The sequence below is a fragment of the Chrysochloris asiatica genome, unplaced genomic scaffold (assembly GCF_000296735.1).
Source record: "Chrysochloris asiatica unplaced genomic scaffold, ChrAsi1.0 scaffold00007, whole genome shotgun sequence".
Classification (NCBI taxonomy): domain Eukaryota; kingdom Metazoa; phylum Chordata; class Mammalia; order Afrosoricida; family Chrysochloridae; genus Chrysochloris; species Chrysochloris asiatica.
Window position 1 is genome coordinate 34,985,323 of NW_006408525.1, and position 22,717 is coordinate 35,008,039.

The following is a 22,717-nucleotide window of genomic DNA, read 5'->3' on the forward strand; positions in this document are numbered from 1 at the left end:
GTTTGGTGGAGAGTTAGAGAAAAAGAGGAAGACTCTCAGCGAGATGGATTGGCAAAGTGGCAGCATCAATGGGCTCAATCAAGTGTGGCAACAATTGTGAGGTTGGTCCAGGACCGGGCAGTGTTTTGTTCTGTTGTACATAGGGTCACTATGAGTTACTACCAACTTGATGGCACCTAACAACAATCTCTCTCTCTCTCTCCCCAAATATACACATATATTTAGATAGATAGATAGTATAGTCCTCTATCCAATCCATTGTAGAGATTAGTTTTGCTGAACTGTGCCTCCTTATTCAGTTATAAACCCTAGTCTTTCTGCTGTTTCCCAGTCTTTTGTTTCTCTCAGAGCTTCCTCTCCTCTTTTCCCTCAAAGGTTGGTCTACGTGCCAATGTAGCGACCTAAACCAAAATCCATTGTCAATTCCAACTCCTAGTGACTCTGTAGGACAGAGTAGAATGTTATAGGGCGTCTAAGGCTATAATCTTTATGGAAGCACAATGCCACTTCTTTCCCCATGGAGTGGCTAGTGGGTTCAAAACTGCCAACCTTGAGTAAGCAGCCAAGCACTAATCCACTGTGCCACAAGGGCTCCTGCAGTCTAGGACCAGGTCACCAGAATAGAATTGTTAGTCACTGAACAGCCGTCCCTTTCCTCTACCTATAAGATTGGTAAAGAGTTCCTGATAGGCAGCTCACATTCTTTTCAGCCTTGTCAAGCTACCTGAGCAGGTGCTAGAGGTGGTAGAGAGTCAGAATTGCCTGGGGAACTATTCCTATCAGCCCCCTCCTTCAAATCCAATAAATGTGTGACTGGAATGGGTGGGTGGGTGGAGTAAGACTCCCAGGGCTTTGGTTTAAACATAAGCCTCCCAGGTATTTCTGATACAATTCTCCTTGTAGAGAACCACTACTCTGGAAAAGAGGCAAGTTAGTAAGTGCATTTTAAAACAGTTCAGTGTAATTCAGATCTTGTTAATCCCTTGCTGAAAACCCTCCCCAGCTCTGTATTACTCTTACATGAAATGTCACACTCCCTTCCATGACATATACGGTTCTGCAGAATTTCAGCCATTGGCTCTCTAAGTGCCAACATGCAAATGGTCTCTGCAGTTTCTCAAACTGTAAGTCCCTCCCACTTTAGTGTCTTCTGTCTCAAGCTCTTCCTAACCCTTTCACGCTCCCCCTTGCTTTAATTGTTGTTAAGTGCCTTCAAGGTGGTTCTGACTCACAGCAAATCTGTATAGTGAGCCCTGGTAACACAGTGGTTAAGCACTGAGCTGCTAACTGCAAGGTCAGCAGTTCAAGTCTACTGACCACTCCATGGAAGAAAGATGAGGCTTTCTGCTCCCATAAAGATTTACTGCCTCAGAAATCCTACACTATGAGTTGGAACCAACTAGACAGCACCCCACCACCACTACCAGAGGGTTTTTGAGGAGTGGCTGGTAGTTTTGAACTGCCCACCTTGCCATTCAAACCGACCTTGTAGTCCAGTGCTTATCCTACAGAGCCACACCAACACTCCCTTGCTTCCTTTACTTCCAACCAAGTGATTATCACAATATGTGATGACTTATTTATGTATGTACTAGTTTACTGTCACTTGTCTGTCAGTCTGTCCTACCGTGGTGGCAATGCTACCAGTATTTAAAATACCAGTGGACCACCCATGGTGAACAGGCTTCAGCAGAGCTTCCAGACTAAAATAGACTAGGAAGAAGAGCTAGCAATCCACTTCTGAAAAAAACTGACTAGTGAACACCTTCTGAATAGCAGTGGAACATTGTCTGCTATAGTGCCAGAAGATGTGCCTCTGAGGTTGGAAGGTGCTCAAAATACAATTGAGGAAGAGCTCCCGCCTTAAAGTAGAGTCAGTCTTAGTGACTTGGCTGGAATACAGCTTTCAGGACCTTCATTTACTCACATGGCACCACTCAAAATGAAAAGAGACAGCTGTAAAAATGGATTAATAATTGGAACATGGAGTGGACCAAGTCTGCACATAAGAAAATTGGAAGTCAACAAAAAATGAAATGGAATGCATAAAGATCAGTATCAGAGGCATTAGGTAGCTGAAATTAACTGGTATGGGTAATTTTAAATCAGACAATTGTATAATCTATTTTTCCAGGTATGTCATACTGACAAGGTTGCATTCATCATAAAAAAAAGTATTTCTAAATCTTTCCTGAAGTACAGTGCTACCAATGATAAGCTAACACCCATACATCTACAAGGAAGAAGAGTTAATGTGACTGTTACTCAAATTTATACACCAACAACTTATGTGAAAGAAGGAGAAACTGAAGATTTTTATCAGTCTTTGCGTTTGAAGTTGTCAAATGTGCAGTCAAGAAGCAGTGATAATTACTGGTTATTGGAATGAGAAAGTTGGAAAGAGGAGGCAATCAGTAGCTGGTAAATATGTTCTTAGTGATGGAAACAACGCTGGAGTTCGCATGATAGAATTTTGCAAGACCAATGACTTATCATAGCAAATACCGTTTGTCAAAATCCAGGGTACTGCTGCAGGATAAGCAAATCTACCAGCTGGCTCCCAGAAATCCTATACAGAGTCGCTATGTGTCAGAACTGACTTGACGGCACTTAACAACAACAGGAAGCAACAACTAGTGCGGTGCTGTATGATAAGCACTGGACTGGTAACCTCAAGGCTGGTAGTTCAAACCCACCAGCTGCTCCTTGGAAACCCTATATGGGGTGGCTATGAGTTGGAATCAAGTTGACAGCATTTAACAACAGCAACAGCATGCATATGGACCTCACCAGTTAGAATACACACGAGTCTATAGATGGACGATATCTGTGGAAAGAGCCAGTGGGGACACTCAATATCATCTGTCAGAACAAGGTCAGGGATCAACTGTAGACCACATTATCAAATGATCATATGCAAGTTCAATTGAAGCTGAAGGAAATGAAAACAAATCCATGAGAGCTAACATATGACCTTAAATATATTCCACCTGAATTTAGAGACCATCTCAAGAACAGATTTGATGCATTGGACACTAATGACTGACGATCAGACAAACTGTGGGATGACGTAAAGGAAATCATACATGAAGAAAACAAAAGGTCATTAAAGAGACAGGAAAGAAAGAAAAGACCAAAATGGACTTTAGAAGAGACCCTAAAACTTGAGTGTAGAGAATCTAAAACAAATGAAAAGGATTATGAAGTAATAAGAGCTGAACAGAAAATTTCAAAGGGCAGCTTGAAAAGACAAAGAAAAACATTATAATGAAATGTACAAAGAAAGACCTGGAGTTAGAAAACCAAAGGGAAGAACACACTCAGCATTTCTCAAGCTGGAAGAACTGAAGAAAATTTTACATCTCAAGTTGCAATATTAAAAAATTCTATTGAATGAATTGAAATTCTATTGAATGGAGACAATATTGAATGATGCAGGAAGTATCAAAAGATGGAAGGAAGAAACAAACTTACTGTACCAAAAGAGTTGGTCAACATTCAGCCATTTCAGGATAGGTAGCATACAATCAAGAAGCAATGGTCATGGAAGAAGTCCAAGTTGCACCGAAGGTATTGGCAAAAAAACAAGGCTCTAAGAATTGACAGAGTACCAGTGAAATGTTTCAACAAATGGATGCAACACTGAAGTGCTCACTCATCCTATGCTAAGAATTTTGAAAGACAGCTACTTGGCTGACTGGAAGAGATCCATGTTTGTACCCATTCCAAACAAAAGTGATGATGTGGAAATTATTGAATGACATCATTAATATCACACACAGGTAAAAATGTTTCTGAAGATAATGAAAAAAATGGTTGCAGCAGCACATCCACAGGGAACTGGCAGAAACTCAAGCTGGATTCAGCAGAGGCTGTGGAATGAGGACTATCATTGCAGACGTCAGATGGATCCTGGCTGAAAGCAGAGAATACCATGAAGAGGTATACCTGTGCTTTACTGACTATACAAAGGCATTCAACTGTGTGGCTCATAAGAAATTATGGATTATATACAAATCCTCATCTCTTGTAGATCCACACATGGCTTCCAGTGACAGCAGTTCTGCTAGTGTGTCAAACTCCGCAGTTATCCCATGAACAAAGGCGGCAAAGTTGGATAGTATTTTTTGTCCATCACAAGCCAGAGAGAAAAATTAGAAATCTCATACAGAATCCTTCATGTTTTTTCAATATTTTGTGCTAAGTCATTAATCAGACCTGAGCCAGTTTGCTGAGACAAACTAACACTCTGAAACAATTTAACTTTGTCAGGTGCTAACAACTCCTCAGCAGCTACCATGCACTCTTACAAACTCTCCCTCTACATGAAACCTCAGCTTCTTTGTGGTAAGCTCAGTCACTACATAACTCATCCGAGTAATGTTGTTAATGAATCTCACAAGGCCTAGTGAAAGCCGCTTGTTGTGATTCCAAACTCCACTGAAGAGTATTGGTTTCATCCAGATGCATTTGGCCTCCCAATTCACTGAGTTTAGCATGTTTTGAACTGTAAAGACACTTCAGATTGGCTTTTCCATTACTGCTAAATCCTGGGGTGGCGCTGTGGGCTAATGCGCCAGACTGCAAAGCTGTTTGAACTGTAAGATCAACGGTTCAAGCTCCCAAGCTGCTCCTCGGAAAACCTATAGAGGGTCGCTATGGGTTGGAATCGACTCAACGGCACTTAACAACAACAACAATGCATTGCCACAAATTAGACACACAGGTTTGCCTTTGACTTCAACAAAAAAATAATCTCATTCTTCCTCCCTCACCATTCACCCCTATGTCTCAATTTATGTATCCAGGGTTGTGAATATATCACTATTTACAGTAGCCATTATTTTTTATCTCTACGGTAAAACCTGTGAAAGCCAGAACCTGTGTAGTGCATCCTGTCAGAGAAGGAAAGCTAAAATACTTTTCACTAATAGTCGTTAGGTGCCATTAAGTCTGTTCCGACTCACAGCGACCTTATATAGAGTTTCCGAGGAGTGGTTGGTGGGTTTGAACTGTCTACCTTGCAGTTAGCAGTGCAGTGTTTATCCTACAGTGCCACACCAGGACTCCTTCCAGTAATAGTGATAAACAAGTGATGCCGGTGTTGGGGGTGTGCCATGGAGTCGATTTCCAACTTATAACAACCCTGTACAGGGTTTCCAAGACTATAAATCTTTATGGGAGCAGAACGTCTCATCTTTCTCCCACGGAACTATTGGTAGTTTCGAACTGATGACCATGAGATTAGCAGCCTGATTCGTAACCACTATGCTATCAGATATCCTTTTTAAAAAAGTGATGAGATGTATTTTTCTCAAAGGCAGAAAACTTGGGAGACGTAGGAAGACATAACAGTTCGCGTTCTGGCTTTCACAGGTTTCGCTTCATTTTGGTAATCACGGCAGAGAGATTCATAAACTTGCCTACCATTTTCATGATGGTGCTAGGATTCAAGTCTTGTTCCAATCTGGTTATAGAATCTACAACCCAGGCACTTAACCAGTACACAATACTTTTTAGGTATCTTTCTGGTAGTTGAGTCAACGATTACTTGCAAATAAATAATGTTTAAGCAACTGCCATTGGGAATCAGAGAAAAAGAAATTGATCAGTAGGTCATGATTAATCAAAATGGATTTCCTGGAACTCTTTGGCTTGAAGGAGATACTATTAGTGGTCACCCACTAGTATGACCTTGCACTGGACTGCAAGGTCAGATTGAGCTGCAAGGTTGGCGATTCAAACATGCTGCTCCTTGGAAACCCTATACAGGGTTGGTACTGACTTACGGCACCCAACAACAACAACAATAAGCAAATGGGATTTGATCTCTCAATTCGAGAGGATTCAGGACCTTGTAATAAGAGCACTGAGTTAGCTTTGAAGAACAGATGGAGACAGACACCCTCATGTAGCTAATTATTGGACTTATATTCATGGGAGGCTCTTCTAGGCTTTGGAATGCCTTGTTATGGATTGAATTGTGTCTGCCAAAAATATGTGTCCATTTGGCTAGGTCATATTTCTCAGTATTCCGTAATTCTCCTCCATTTTGTCATCTCATGTAACTATCCTATGTGTTATAAATCTTAACCTCGTGATGTAAATGAGGCAGAAGTGGAAGCAGTTACTATAATGAAGCAGAATGCGATCTATAGAATAAAATGTATTTTGAATCAATCTCTTTTTAGATATAAGAAATTAAATAACTGAGCCAGGATCAGAGGGACCCACTACTACCAGAAAAGAAGAGCTGAGAATGGAGCCTTGCTTTGAACCCAGGCTCCTGCGCTAAGAACCTTCTAGATCCAGGGGGAAATTAACTCCAAGACACATGGAGATCTCCAAGGAATGCCAGCTTCACAGATGTTGAAAGGAGACAAGGACCTTGCACCAAAACTGACAGAGAAAGCCTTCTCATGACCTGCACCTGAATTTGGACTTCCAGACTCCTAATCTGTGAGAGAATAAATTTCTGCTAACGTTATTCATTTGTGGTATTTCTGTTTTAACAATACTAGATAACTAAAACAGCTTTTTTTTTTCTCCTTCCCCCTTCTTTCCTTGATACTTATTCTGCTCACTGTGCACTTTTCAGTGATTCGGGTCAACAACTTTTATTGAGACCTTACAGTCCAGAGAAAGGGCTTTCCCACTTAACTTGTCTTCTTGACCCAGTTTCATCTACAAATGCTCAGAGAGACTGGAATGGGACTAAAATATTTAATTCAATAACATATTTAATGCAACCAGAACCAAAGGGACAAGTCCTAGTGTGGGCACTGTGGTTCCACAAGCTGAATTTGGTGGGTAAAACAGCCCCCAGAGAATTCACACCCACAAAAGAAAGATACCTTTGCAGCAAGAAGGCCTATTGTTTCATGAGAGCAGGTCAGCAAAAGATAACTGCTTAATATGGATATCCCTCAGAAGGCTGGAATTTCAGAAGTAATGCGAAAGTCAGGACATGGAGGAAACACTTGCCAAGACGGCAGCACTGCTGTGGCTGTATCAGGAACTCGTCCTAGTTGAAACGGCCTCGTGGATGCAGTGGTGGATTTTACCCAAGGCACCGCTCAGTCAGAGCAGCAGAAGGGCTGGATGCTAGGAGTTATGGATTGAGTTGTATTCCCTACCCAATTTATTGTAAACCCTAAGCCATATTGTTGTTGTTGTTAAGTGCCATCGAGTCGGGTCCGACCCATAGCGACCCTGTACAGGGTTTCCGAGGGTGTAAATCTTTACGGGAGTAGAAAGCCTCATCTTTCTCCCGTGGAGCGGCTGGTAGTTTCGAACCGCTGACCTTAAGGTTCGCAGCCCGATTCGTAACCACTACGCTACCAGAGCTCCTCTAAGCCATATATCTGTGGTTATATTCCCATTTTGATAGACAGAGAAGCCCTTTGGTAGGAGAAAGATTAGTGAAGAGACCTTTGTTGTTGCTGTGAAGGGCCGTGTCGAGTCAGTTCCGACTCATAGCGACCCTGTGTAGGGTTTCCAAGGAGCAGCTGGTGAGCTTGGAGGAGGTTATTTGTTAGGCAAAGAAGACAGAGTAAGGATCAAAGGCATGAAACAGTATAAGGTGACGAGAATTGTAGTTAGTTTTTCTAGATCATCAAGTTTAAAATACAGAGCTGCTCCTCTGTTTACACATTGTGCTCACAGTTCGCAATACAAATCTTTTTTGAGTCTACACAAAGAAACTTCCAACGGCGGGCACAGATACCAGCATATAAGAAATAGATTCAGGTCTGCAGAGTAGCTGGTGGCCTTGGAATCTTTGGAGCCAAGGTCAGGGGCATCATTTTGTCATTCATTCTCTCTCCATGCAAAGCAGAGGGTTAGAGCACATTCTAAGATCTAAGTGGCATTGTGGTCTAAGAGGCCTCTTCCTGGTCAATTCTGGAGCACTGAGACATAAGACCCTCCAAGGCCCTCCGGTGATTTTGGACCCAGAATTAACGATAGAACTAAACAACAAAGCACTAAAATCGAGGAGAGAGAAGTGAAAAGCCCCACTGGAATAGCTGACTTGTCCTTACTCTCCTTTTGATCCCTAAATGCCCATGTCCCCTGGGATTGCCTCTTTACCTCTATACATGATCCACCCAGACAAATGTATGTATTTCCATCACTTCAACTACTGTATTTTCTGATGACCCTAAATCTCTTAACTACAACCCCACCTCTCGTGAGCTTCTGATCCTTATTTCCAAGTCCTTCCGAAATGCTCCATAAGTCATTAAAACCCATCTGGCCACAATCAATGTCTCATTTAACTCCCTCCCAGTCTGTCTCTCCTCCTCTGTATCTAGCTTGGTTAAGGGCATGAGGTCATGGCGAAGGGCCAACCCTGCTTTGCTGAGATGTTCAAAATGGTTTTGCAGGCAACTGAAAGCCATGATGGAATAACCCTGCCAGATGCTCAGGACATCTGCAATCTAAAGGAAAGAGAACAGAGAACGCCTTTAGAAGCTCCATTCTGCTCCCACTTGAAATAATCTTTCACTCTCTTCTTCTCCTTCCTCATTCTTAGTTCCTTCTGCCTATGCTGTCACTAGAATGAAAGCTTTCCAGTGGCAGGGGCTTTGCCTGTCTAGGTTGCTCTGTGCCTACTAACTAGAACCTATGCCTGGTGTAAAATTAAGTACACAATACATATTTGCTAAATGAATAAGTGTCCTTCCCCAGTTCTCTGCCACACAAACATTTGTTTATTCTTCAAGGTCAATTCAAATGACACTCTCTCTGGAATTTTCTGTGACTTCCTAAACTCCCACCTGCTAACTGCTATCCTTCCTTCGTTGTTCTCATTTCTGTTTTCCATAGCACTTGTTCTGAATTTTGTAAGAGCTTTATATTGTGCTGTGGTTTTTGTTTGGGACTCTGCCTCCACCCACATAATGCTTCAGCATGTGTTTCTAGGACAAGGACAGTGCAGAAACAATGTCTGCTCAGGAAATGGCTATGAGAAAAAATATTACTTCCCCTATCCCAGAACTCTGCTCCAAGTCTGTTCTGATCAGAAATTAATCCATCAGGGCAGAAGGTTACACTCAGCTAAACCTTAACAGTTAACTTCACCTGCCAAATCCTTCTTGAACTTTATGCTCGTGCTCTTCTGCACTTATTGATTTGTGACTTTCCACCAAGATTCTAGAATTTTTTTCTTTGTTGACTTTCTTAGCCTAGAACTTATCTTCACCTTGATTCTGATGAACCAGCCAAGATTGATTAATTTAGTATGGATTTCCAATCTTAAACCTTAGTCTATTTGCTCTTTAATTCTAGTTAAGACTGCACTGATCCTAACTAGTCATTTAGCCTCTATAAACAATGAGTTGCCACTGAGTCAGGGGCTGACAACCCCAGTAATTAAGAACAGGTAAAGGATAAAGAGGATTAATTCCCTGGGTGGTCAAACAGTTATCGCATATGGCTGCTAACCTGAAGACTGGAAGTTTAAGTTCATGTAGCGATATCTCAGAAGAAAGATCTGGAGATTTATTTTGAAAAAAATCAGGCATTGAGAGTGAAATTAGTCAATCACAAAGGGACAAATATTGCATGAGACCACTAATGTAAAAACTCAAGAAAAGGCCACTCCTGGCAAGATGGCAGACTAGGCCACAGACCCTCTACAACAAAGATCTGAGAGACCAAATGAAACAGACACAGATGAAAATCCTGGCACTCTGAACTTCAGAGGGAAGGCTAGAGAAGTGGATTGAGTGCTTACTGGGAGGAGACGCTGAGCAGGGATGGCGAGATGAAGACTGACTGGGAAATGACTGGCCAGATGTGGCATGACCATGTTAAACTTTTATGAGCAGCTTTGCAACAGAAGATTTTCTATGCTAACAGAACAGATTTATATAGGCAACAGGAAAGGTGCAATTCCTTCTTTTCCCCTAAGCTCCCCTGGTGACCAGAGGTGTGGCCAGTTCTCACTCTCATCTACTCCTAACACAGACCCTGCTCTTTGGAAGTTTGGAACTTCATGGTTGCAGGCAGTGTGAGGTGCGGACTGGCTGTACCACTTTGACTCCTGGATTCAGGTGAGCTCAATTCTGGATCTACAGAACCTGCAGAGCCACCAGACCAGCATTAGTATAACAGAAACCTTTGTAAGCAGTCACCCATTCCTCAGTTGTCCTATAGTCCTAAGAGACACTGAAACCAGTGCCCTCAGGAGCCTTCATGAATGAATTTTGGATTGAGTGCCCTGAACATAGGTAACACCTAGGCCTACAAGAACTCCATCTAGGGCCAGGAACTCTGCTGCCACATCCCTCCTGAATCCAATTCTTAAACTCCTTGGATGGCAGGAGTCCCCCAGAGTTTTCTCTCTGGGTATTTTGGTTTTTTTTTTTTCTCCTTTTGTTTTTGTTTTTTTCTATTATTTCTTCTCTTTCTCTTTCCATTACCTTGAATTTTATCCTATCTCTGCATTTGTTTTTCCTTGTTTTCTTTTGTTTCTCATTTCCCCTCTTCTTTTTTTCCTTTTGATATTTACTACTTGCTACATTCTTTCTCTTTTTAAATTTTCTCTCCCTAGTTTTTCCAAGTGTTTATTTCCTGTCTTATGTTTCCCTTCTATAACTCCATTTCCCAGTCCCTCTTGTCTCTTTTTTAGCTATCATACTTTTTTTTTCTAGTTGCTGCCTGTTTTATTATTTTTTTCTTTTATTATTTTCTCTTTTCATTGTTGGTTGCTTGTTATTCTGATTTGTTTTCTTGTGTGTGAGTGTGAGGGTGGGAGAGCTTCTACTCTTTCCCACCCTACAGGAATCAACAACAGTGCCCATACAGTTCAGTCACAACTGTACCTGCTGTAGCTCCACCCACTGGGAAAGAGCCAATACCAACCCAATACCACCTGATTGGAGTCCTGGTATGGCACTGTAGGATAGGCACTAGGACACAAGGTCAGTTTGAACTACAAGGTTGGCAGTTCAAACTCACCAGCTGCTTCTTGGAAACTCTGTACAGGGACACAATGAATCGGAACAATTCAAAGGCACTTAACAACAGCAACAAATATCACCTGATCAATGGTAGACAGTAGCCAACACAGCCAAACCCATCCTGAATTGAGGTGCACGAATGGCAAATGGAGAATGGTACAAACGCTTCTCTTCTCTAGCTACACCCACAGGATTCAGTTAGTGAGAGCCTAAGAACACATTAACATATGATCATCAATTAAATACAAATAAGATAACATCACAATGTCCCAGAGACAACAGACAATTTTAGCTCACATGAAAAAACAAGAGAGAATGGCTCAGACAAATGATCAAGATGCAGAGCCAGAGAATCTTTCTGAGGAAAAAGAGTTAATGGAACTAACTGAAAAAGAATTCAAAAGAATATTTAGGTAACTTCAAATGACTCACAGAAAGATCAAGATAAGGAGAGCACAGAAAAAACTTTCAATACAAGGACAGATAAACAATAAAGTATTTTAAGTACTCTTCTTTTCTAGTAAGCAAGGTTGTATCATCTGCATATTACAGGTTATTAATGAGTCTTTTTCCAATCCTGATGCCATGTTCTTCTTCACATAATGCAGTTTCTTGAATTATTTGCTTAGCATTGAATAAATATGGTAAAAGGATACAATCCTGATGCCCACCTTTACTGATTTTAGAACATTCAATATCCCCTTGTTCTGTTCAAATGACTGCATCTTAGTCTACGTACAAGTTCTTCATGGACACAATTAAGTGTCCTGGAATACCCATTCTTTGCAATGTTATCCATAGCTTGTCATGATCCACACAGTCAAAAGCCTTTCCATAGTCAATAGAGCACAAATAAATATCTTTCTGGTATTCTCTGCTTTTAGCCAAGATCCACCTGACATCAGCAATGATATACCTCTTTCCACATACTTGTCTAAATCTGGCTTGAACATCTTACAGCCATTTTTTAATTATCTTCAGCAAAATTTTACTTTTACATTTACAATGATTTCCTCATTCCTCATTAGGTCACCTCTCTTTAAATGGGCAAAAATATGAATCTCTTCCAACTTGCTGACCAGGTGGCTGTTTTCAAAATTTCTTACAATAGATGAATGAATTCCCCTAGTGCTGCATCAGTTTGTTGAAAGCTCTCAATTTGCATTCCATCAATTTCCAGACCCTTGTTCTTTGTCAATGCCTTCAGTGCACCTTGGACTTCTTCCTGCAGTATCACTGGCTCTTGATCTACTTCTTGAAATAGTTGAATGTCGTGACTCTGTATATTCCTTCCATCTTCTTTTGATGTTTTATTCATCATTCAATATTTTGCCCATGTAATTCTTCAGTATTGCAAGTCGAGGCTTAAATTTTTTTGTCAATTCTTTCAGCTTGAGAAATGTTGAATGTGTCCTTTCCTTTTGGTTTTCTAACTATGGGTCTTTGCACATTTCATTATAATACTTTAATTTGTTTCTCAAGCTGCTGTTTGAAATTCTATGTTCACCTCTTTTACCTCCTCTTGTCTTCCATTTGGTTTAGCATCTCTATGCTGGAGAGCAAATTTCAGTCTCTTCTGACATCCATTTCCTTCTTATCTTCTTAATGACCTTTTGATTTTTTCATGTCTGATGTTTTTGATGTGATCCCACAACTCTTATGGTCTTTAGCCATTACTGTCTAATGCATCAATTGAGAGATGGTCTCTCAATTCAGGTGGGATATGTTCAAGGTCATATTTTAGCTCTCGTGAACTTGCTTTAATTTTCTTCAGCTTCAGCCTGAACTTGTATATGAGCAATAGATGGTGTCTTTCACAGTCTGTTCCTGGCCATGTTTTGGCTGATGACATTAAGCTTTTCCACTGTCTCCCCTCACAGATATAGTCAATTCAATTTGATTTCTGTGTATTCCATCTAGTGAGGTCCGTGTGTATAGTTGCCTTTTTTTTTTCTTCCCTTTAGTAGCCTAACAGATGAGTTTGTTTCTCACTCCCAAAAAGTATACATCAAGTCTATCAGCTCTCTGGGGAAAATCCTTTACAATGACTGAGGGGTCCAGGCTGTATCCATCTTCTAAGTACCCCATTTTAAGGACAGTGCTTCCAGGTCACCATCGCAGGTAAAGAGAGCTGCAGGGTCTTGGAGAACTTTATACCACACTTCAGTATGGAAACAACACACATCGCTTCCGCTCACAATTCCTCTGCTAGAATTTAGTCAAGTGACATCACTTAACTGCAAGATGTTGGGAAGTGGATCAGAGCACATACATATTTAATAAATTATAAATATCTTTGCCACATTTTTTTCTCTTCTTAAAGAACAATTTAAAAAAATTTATATATGGCTATAAAATATTTCTTAAATGTTACTAAATATGCTATGTAGATATATATTTAAGAAACAGCTATAGTTGTGAAGGCCCAATGTGATCTAACATGGCATTAATATTAACAGTCCTGAACCTTACTAAGTAATTCTGGTATTTTCAATACAAAAATTCTGGTATTTCCAATACAAAAATTTGGGGAGTTGACATGTGATTTGTCTATTAGATATTTTCTATCTTTATAATAATTTTACTTGCAATCCAAGAGAGCTGAAATAAAAACAGCTAATTAAAAACAACAACCAAAAAAGCTATTCAGCCTCTTGTCCTGACAAAATACTTTGTATGTACAGTACTATAATTAGCACATTCTCTGTAACAGGTGTTTTTTTGAGATATCACCTTATAGTTTACTTTTCTCTCTCTCTCTCGATATATGTGTGTGTGTGTAATTTATAAAGTAAAAATACTTTTTCAATTCATTTTAACATTAGTGGTTAAGTGTAAATGCACAGTAGACACAAGTCACCAGATCTAAGTAAAATATGACACATAAAGATCAATGATGCTATTCTCACTTAAACTTAACAATTTTAATTCACTATTAATGCTTAAGAGAACCAACTTTTCAATAGCATACTAAGATTTTGACAGTTTTATGTAACAAGATGCAAAGTGCAGTCTGGCAGTCAACCTGCTTATAGTAAACCAGCTTCAATATGAAGGCATCAAATATTGAAAAAAAACAAAAACAACCTGATTTTTACCTGCTAAATATTTTAACAAGTGTGCAATTAAGCACAGTAATGACATTAATATGACAAGAATTAAGAATTACCACTTAAAACTTGTATCCTAATCATAAATCATATTTAAAATGGACCATTGGCTATATAGAATATTCCTGGATAAAGAAAACTTAATAGTATAAAACATGTGAAGTATTTCAGAATCTTTATAACCATCAATCAAGAAATACGTCTTAAAATTTAAAGTGACCCCTTCCAAAGGGTATCAAATTCAATTCAAATCATGGAACATTCTAATGCTATTATCCAGTACTATTGAAGTGGAATTTATAATAAATTTGGATACTTACTCATGCTTTTTCACTCGCTTGAAGCAGCATATAACATCCCAGAATTCCACTAAGTGAAATAAGAGTCGCGGCTGTATTGGCAAAACTAAGCTGATGTAAGAATCAGTTAGCCAAAGGAATATCAAACTCTCTCCCGTTTAAACCCTTTCCCTATGTAAACAAAAGTTTATTAAGGAAAAAATAAAATACACTTAGCTATAAAAGTAAGGATTTTGAGACATCAATGTTAACTCCTTGTTTCAAAGATGTCAACTATAGTAATCTGGATAATTCTTATTGTATTTCAAAAATATATCTAAATTATGTACATTTAAAATTAGATTTTTTTTTTTTTTGGTCAAAAATATTATCTAGACATTTTTACTTTAATTCCAAATGGCATTTTAGTTTTCAGAAGTATTAACCATTGGAATAAGGAATGGGGAAACAAACAAACAAACAAACTCCTAAGTGACAGGAAACAATTATGGCCTTTTCTGGCACAGAGGCACTGACTTGCTAGTTAAAGTCCAGGAATAATTCTACTATGCATTTTGGTAACTATGCTAGAATTTTCACAGTTGATGGTTCTTTTAGATTTTGCTTTTCAAAACAAGGAAATCTTGCTTTTTTCCTAGATAGTATCCTGACTTGTGATTTGAACTAGATTTCTTTTTCTTCTTCTTACTACGTTTCTTGTGCTGTTTCTTCTTCTTCTTCCAAATCTTCGTGTCTTTTTTCTTTTCTTTTCTTTTCTGTTTTGCTTGCACCTCCTCTTCATAATCTGATTCTGAGGAAGAGTCAGATGATAAACGGGATATTTTCAGGATGACTCTTCTTTCTTTTTTTTTGCTCATATACGTTTCTTTCTCTCATCCTTTGATTTCCTTTTCTTTTTAAAGGATTCCTTGCTCTCTAATTCAGATGCAGAGTTATCTGGAAATCTGTATGAACAACTGACTCTTCTGTTTTTTTCTTTCTTTCTCTTTTTCCTTTGTTTTTTGTTCTCCTCAGAATCTTAAGAACTGCTGGAAGAATCAGAGCTTGATGAAGATGAAGGACCAATTAGATTTCTTCTTTTTCTTTCTTTCCTTTTTCTTAGATGAACTCAATTTCCACGTAATATTTTATCTTTGTTCTTTTATATTTCTTTATTCTAATTCTCATTCTTTTTTTTTCAAATTCAGCTAATGCCTTGGAGCCCTTCTTTTTTACTTTCTAGTTTTTTTTGTTTTTGTTTTTTTTTCCTAGTTGTTTCTTCCTAGGTAAGTCTTGGCTGATTCAAATAATCTTGTATTGTTGGCCCTGCAGATTGAGATGAGTCCCTACATCTGGGTATTGCTATAGGACTCATAAAGGCCACCTGATGTTCGTATTTTCCCATGACTGCCTGCTATTTGCCAGAAGAGACTCTCAATCACCAAGGAGAACAAGAGTAGACACTCTCTCCCATCCCTTCTATGCACAGGGTTGATAGGGATGGGCAACTTAGACACTGGCTACCTATAGTGGGGGGACTGTAAAAGCATGAAGTGACTGACTTACAAGTTTTCAAGAGGGAGTTTACTTTCAGAGTGTGTGGGGGCGGGGGGTGGGTGTAGAATCCCCACTGAGTGGTTTTCATCCTGTCTAGACAGGTCTGGTGAAAGGAGATGGGGACAAGACTCTTATGATTCAATAATGAATTATTGTTATGACTAATTGCGACAGTTGCAACTATAAAGGTAGAGGTTTTGTAGCAAAAAGGGATGAGTGGCCAATCTTACTATCCTGGAGTGGAGGATCATGAGACTATCAAGGGAGAAGAGCGGGAACAGAGTTGGGGACCCTACCCAGAGAAGCGGAAATGCCAGAGATGGAGGCAGAGATGATGAAATGGAGAGATGGAGCAGCTGAGGATTCTAGACTCATGGAGGGAGAGGGTCTGTGTACTGGCAGCCGGGGGGGTGGAGGGGGGGGTGGACTGGGATTGCCCTTTGGCACTTTTGAAAGATTGTATATTCCTGAGTGTTTTGGTGCGCATCCCAAACAAAACAAAACAGAGGAAATAGAAGAAAATACTGCGGAATGATGAAGCATGTAGGGGATTGTAATCATTGCAATGAAATGAATATGATAGGATGAGTGTAAAACTGATGCTCCCCATGTAAACTATCACTCAATTCACAATAAAAACTTAAAAAAAAAAAAGAATAGACACTCTCCTTCAGTTTTTCATCCCGTATACCAAGCAGGTTCTAGTCTTTCACAGTTCATCGCCTTTCCCCAGGTTCAAATGATATGCTCTTTGGCCATGATCACTGTTGCTGTTAAGTACGGCCTAGTTGGTTCCGACTCATGGCAACCCTATATAGGGGTTCTGAGGAGTGTCTGGTGGGTTTGAATTGCTCAAACTGACCTTGTGGTTCAGCGCATTATCTTTTATTAACTCTGTTACAAATGGTTTGCACAAATGATCTCATTTAATCATTGAATGTCACAAGCCAAATGCCTGTCTTAACTGACTTCCAGGGCCACACACTCTAGGTTTTCTTCCCACTTTTCCGGCCACTCGTTTCCAGCTTCTATTTGCTTTTGTCTCTCTACCTTGGAAGTCTTCTGAGAGGATGTTCTTGAACCTCACCTCAGAATACGTATGCAGCACTACACGACAACCCCCTCCACCCGCTGCTTACCCCCAAAGCTCCACCTGAAACCAGTTATCTATAGGTGTCTTTTATGTTTTTAAAATATTGTGTAACAGAACAAACAAAATATGAAAAAAAAAAAATTCCTTGAAACAAGCAAGAATGAAAACACGACATATAAAAACCTTTGGGACACAGTATAAGCAGTGCTCAGAGCGCAATTTATAGCAGTAAATGCACACATCCAAAAGAAAGAAAGAACCAAAAATCACACCTTACCCCAACATCTCCAACAATTAGAAAAAGAGCAGCAAAGTAAGCCAACTGCCACTAGAAGAAAAGAACTTGTAAAGGTTGTATTATGCATGGGTGTACTCCTACTCTCCCTCCCATACTCACTCAGCCTGTGATTTGTCCATGTATTTACCCGTAGAACACTTTTGTTGCAGTGTTGTGTATATAACGGTGTTTCTATAGAAGAAATAAATGACATAGAAAACAGAAAAGCAATAGAAAGAATCAACCAAACAAGAAATTGGTTCTTTGAAAGGATTAATAAAATTGACAGACCATTGACAATCTAACAAAAGAAAAGAAGAAGATACAAATAGCATGAACAAGAAATTATACGGGTGACGTATCAACAGAACTAACCAGGATAATAACAGAATACTGTGAAGAATTGTACTCCAACATATTTGAAAATCTCAAAGAAATGGATAAATTTCTAGAAACACACAACCTACCTAAATGAGCACAGACTGAAGTAGAAATCTTGAACCAGGCCTATAACAAGAGAATAAATTGATCAAGTCATTAAAATACTCCTAACTAAAAAATATCCAGGCCCCGATGGCTTTATTGGTGAATTCGATCTAACATTCAGAAACTCAAATGTGAAAAAGGATAGAAAACTCCTGAATTCATTTTATGAAGCAAGGATAACTCTGATACCAAACCCAGGCCAAGCCATCAGTAAAAAAGAAAATTATAGACCAATTTTCCTCATGAATATATATGAAAAATTTGTCAAAAAAAACCTAGCCAATGGAACATAAGTTATATATATCTACCAGGACTCCACCTCTCTTTATATATACATAGTGAGTCCTGGTAGGGCACTGTGGGTTAAGGCGCTGGACTGCAAGGTCAGTAGTTCAAGTTCACTAGTCTCTCCTTGGCAACCCTATGCAGGGTCGCTACGAGTTGGAGCCAACTCAATGGCACTTAACAACAACAACTATATATGAGGGTGAGTAAAAAAGTATCTGCACTCTGGCCGTAGAATTTATTTTAATAAACTTTTAGAAAAGATAAATACATCATTTTAAAACATAATTTCCTTGCTTTTTAATACAAGTTGTTCGTCTGTCAACAGGCTATTGTAGTCCCTCATTAAAAAATGTTTTAGGCCAAGTTACCAGACACGATGCCCCGCTGTCTTCATTTCTTCATCAGAGGTGAATCTTCATCCTCAAAGGGTTGTTTTTAGGGGACCAAATAGGTGAAAGTCCAATAGAGCAAGATCAGGACTATAGGGACAATGCTTTAACACTTCAGAATGCAGTTTTTGAAGAGTCAACAATGTGGGCATAGGTGTGAGGACGTGCATTGCCATGCAAGATCACAATGACCTTGGTATATTTGCCCTTTGCAGTTAATCCCAAATTTAGGCTTCAGCTCTTCAGTGAGCATCTCACTGTAATGAGCACTGTTGATTGTTAAACCCTTTTCCTGATAGTGTTCCAATACTGGCCCTTAAGAATCCCAGAAAACTGTAAGCATCAATTTTTCAGCTGATGATTGACTTTTGAACTTTTCTTGGTTGGTAATTGAGGATGTTTCCATTCCATACTCTGTCATTTACTCTCAGGCTGTAGTGATGAATCCATGTCTAGTCACCAGTAATGATTTAAAAAAAACAACAAACTTATGCTTTCTTTCAAGTATCGGTCCAAATTCTGTTTATGCTCTTCTGTGAGTTGTTTCGTTACCCATCTCACACAAACTTTTCGAAACCCAAGTCTGTCGTGGATTATTTCATAGGCAGAGCCATGGCTGATTTACAAATGATTTGCCATATAATCCACTGTCACTTGTCTATTAGACAGAATCATTTCACATGCATGCTTAATGTTGTCATCAGCTGTGGATATGGACAGGCATTTTAATATAACCAGAGTGCATATAATTCTTGACTCACACTCATATAACATCATAACCAAGTGGAATTCATGTCAGGTATACAGGGATGGTTCAATATTAGAAAAACAACTAAAATAATCCACCACATACATAAAACAAACAAACAAATTTACATGATTGTATCAACTGATGCAGAAAAAGCATTCAAGTAAATCTAACACTCATTTCTGATAAAAACAATCAACAAAATAGGAATAGATGGCAACTTCCTCCATACAATTAAAGATATATATATATATAAAACAAACAATCAACATTACTCTCAACAGTGAGAAACTGAAGTCATTCCTTTTGCAAACAGGAACCAGACAAGGATGTCTTTTATCATCACTTATATTCAACATCGTATGGAAAGTCTTAGCCAGAGACATAAGGCAATAAAGGGAAATTAAACGCATCCATATTGGCAAAGAAGAAGAGAAACTTCATTTGCAGATGGTATGAATTTAGAAAATCCTGAAGACTCAGCAAAAAAATTACTGGAACCTAGTTCTATAAAAATGACTACCTGGGGCCAGAGCAATTATCTACTTGAAGGGAGGACCTTCCCAATCCCTCAGGAAAACACTGTTCACAGAGAGACACACGGTTAGGTTAGCTGGAGTATGCCCATTTACCACAATTCAATTCACCAAATGACCAACTTACAAATTTATCACAACAATTAAAAAACGATTTTCAGATGACATAGTTATTTTTATTAGATTGGCTTATTTTAGCTTCCTTAAAGATGGTGAAATTTAAGTTTTTAATTGAAGAAGTGAAAATCAAGGCCAATATGCCACTGAGGAATTTGAAAAAGGATAGGAAAATGTAAGCATTTGACAAAGTAGAAAAATGACGTTCAAAAGTACTCCATAGAAATAAATAGCTGAAAATATCCTGCCACATATAAGTGCTGAAATTTTGATTTCTAACAAGGAATCTGACTAGGATGCTGACTTGGTAGCACTTTGCAGATATATATATAACATAAATATAATAATAAATGGGTTAAAAATTTCAAAACCACACACATACAAAGAATGAGTGTGGTTTAAAGGGGCTGTTGTTATTGTTGGGTACTGCCGGGTCAGTTCTGATTCATAGTGACCTTATGTACAACAAAACACAACACTGCCCGGTCCTTTGTCAAGTGTTGTTACACTTGAGCCCATTACTGCTGCGACTCACTGTGCCAAATCCATCTGGATGGGGATCTCCTTCTTTTTCGATGACCCTCCATTTATCGAGCATGATGTCTTTCTTTAGGGTCTGGACCCTCCTGCTATGTCCAAAGTATGAGCTACAATGTCTGACCATCTTGGCTTCTAAGGACCATTCTAGTTGTGCTTCTTCCAACATAGATTTGTTTGTTCTTCGGGTAGTCCATGGTACATTTAATATTCTTCTTCAACAGCATAACTCAAATGTACAAGTTCTTCTATGGTCTTCCTAATTTATTGTCCAACTTTTGCATGCATATGAAGCTACTGAAAACAGCATGGTTTGCTTGGGTCAGATGCTCTTTAGTTCTCAAACTGACGTCTTTGCTCTTGAACACTTTAAAGAGGTCTTGTGAAGCAGATTTACCTAATGTATGTAATAGGTTGTTTGATTTCTTTACTGCTGCATCTACAACTGTTGGTAATGGATGCAAGCAAAATGAAGTCTTTCAAAACTTCATTTTTTTTCTCTTCATTTATCATGATGTTATTTATTGGTCCAGTAGTGAGGATTTTTGTTTGCTTTACAATCTTTATGTGTAACCCATACTGAAGGCTGTGGTCTTTGATCTTCATCAGCAAGTAATTTAAATCCTCTTTGCTTTCAGCAAGCAAGATTGTATCATCTGCATATTGCAGGTTGTTAATAAGGAGTCCTGGTGTGGTGCTGTGGGTTAATGCACTGGACTGCAAAGTTGTTTGAACAGCAAGGTTGGCGGCTCACGCTCACCAGCCACTCCTCAGAAACCCTATATAGGGTTGCTATGGGTCAGAACTCACTCGACGGCACTTAATAACAACAAATGAGTCTTAAAGGGGTTAATATAATAGATACTATGAATTTGCCTCAACTTCTTGGACTATTTGCTCAGCATACAAATTGAGTAAGTATGGTAGAAAGATACAGCCCTGGCGCACACCTTTCCTGATTTTAAACCATTTAGTGATATTATATTGAGGGGACTGTAATCAATGAGATTAAATGAAGTGTATGATTTTTTTTTAAAAAGTAAAACTGATGATCTGCTCTGTAAACCTTCACTCAATTCTTAATGAAAAGTTAAAAAACAAACACTTCTATAAAGATAAAATGAAACTTTAAAAAAAGCCCTGTTTTGTAGGCTTTGACAATTTCAGTGGTGTAAATACTTTCACCATGGCTGGTTTCAAGCTACCAAATTGGCATCTCTGAATGGAAGAGATGGATTATCCCATATAACTTGGTCCAGAACACCACTGGATGTTTAACTTAATGTCTGGTGGGTCTTAGGACTTACACTGGATGCCAAAATGGCCAATTACAATAATCATTCCCTGGTCTCTCACTGACGTATGGTGAGTTGTGTGGGTTTGTGAGCAGTGTGAGCTCTCTGCTTCCTCATTTTTAAAATGGGAGTAACAGTAATGCCTCCCTCAAGTATAGTTAAATGAGATAGTGTTATTGTTGTTAGATGCCATAGAGTACATTTCTACTCAATGTAACAAATTAGAATTGCCCCATAGGGTTTCTTAGGCTGTGATCTCTACAGGATCACCAGCGAACAATCCACAGTGCACTGACAAGCACTGACCTTTTTGGTTAGCAGCCAAGTGCTTGGTTGCATCCTACCAGGGCTCCTTAAATGAGATAGTAGCTGCATATATAAGCAGTCATCAACTTATGACTACGTTGCAAATTGTTTTGAGGGAAGTAAAATACCTGTTTTTCCCATTACTTTTGTCTTTTATATCAGTTTTATAAATCCGATCTTTGAACATGTGAGTGAACATTTGAGAATGAAAACAGCAAATGATGCACTGTTACAAGATATTATTAAAGATAAACAAAAAAAGAAAGACAAGTAGTTAAATGTGGATGTCCTAACTGAAACACGTCAGAAATCAGGGATTACCTGTAATTGTCCTGGAAAACCTTCCAAATCCACAAATTCCACTACACCATGGAACTCAGCCCACGGCTCACCACCAGGCCCAGGAATGAGGGAAAGCCAAAGCATAGTTATTGTAGGACAAGAACCCGCAGTTTGGGCTCAAAGAAGTTTTGAGAAACTTGTCAAGAGCCAGGCTTCCCAAGACTTTTGGCATGGGAGGTGAGAACGGGGGCCCAGATTGGAGAGGTGTTAACAGTGGTGAACGTATTCGCTTAGCCCCATTGTTATTGCCTTTACTGGTGTAGTGCTTTAGGGTAAGCACTGGACAGTAAGGTCGATTTGAATCACAAGGTTGGCGGTTCAAACTCACCAGGCGCTCCTCGGAAACCCTATACAGGGTCGCTATGAGTCAGAACCAACTCGACTACACTTA

The 22,717-nt window shown here is 39.2% G+C and overlaps 1 pseudogene; it reads right to left on the minus strand.

Annotated features, from left to right (window-relative positions):
* Positions 1-14,969: 14,969 nt before the first annotated feature.
* On the minus strand, positions 14,970-15,760 carry LOC102829361 (annotated as a pseudogene).
* Positions 15,761-22,717: the final 6,957 nt, after the last annotated feature.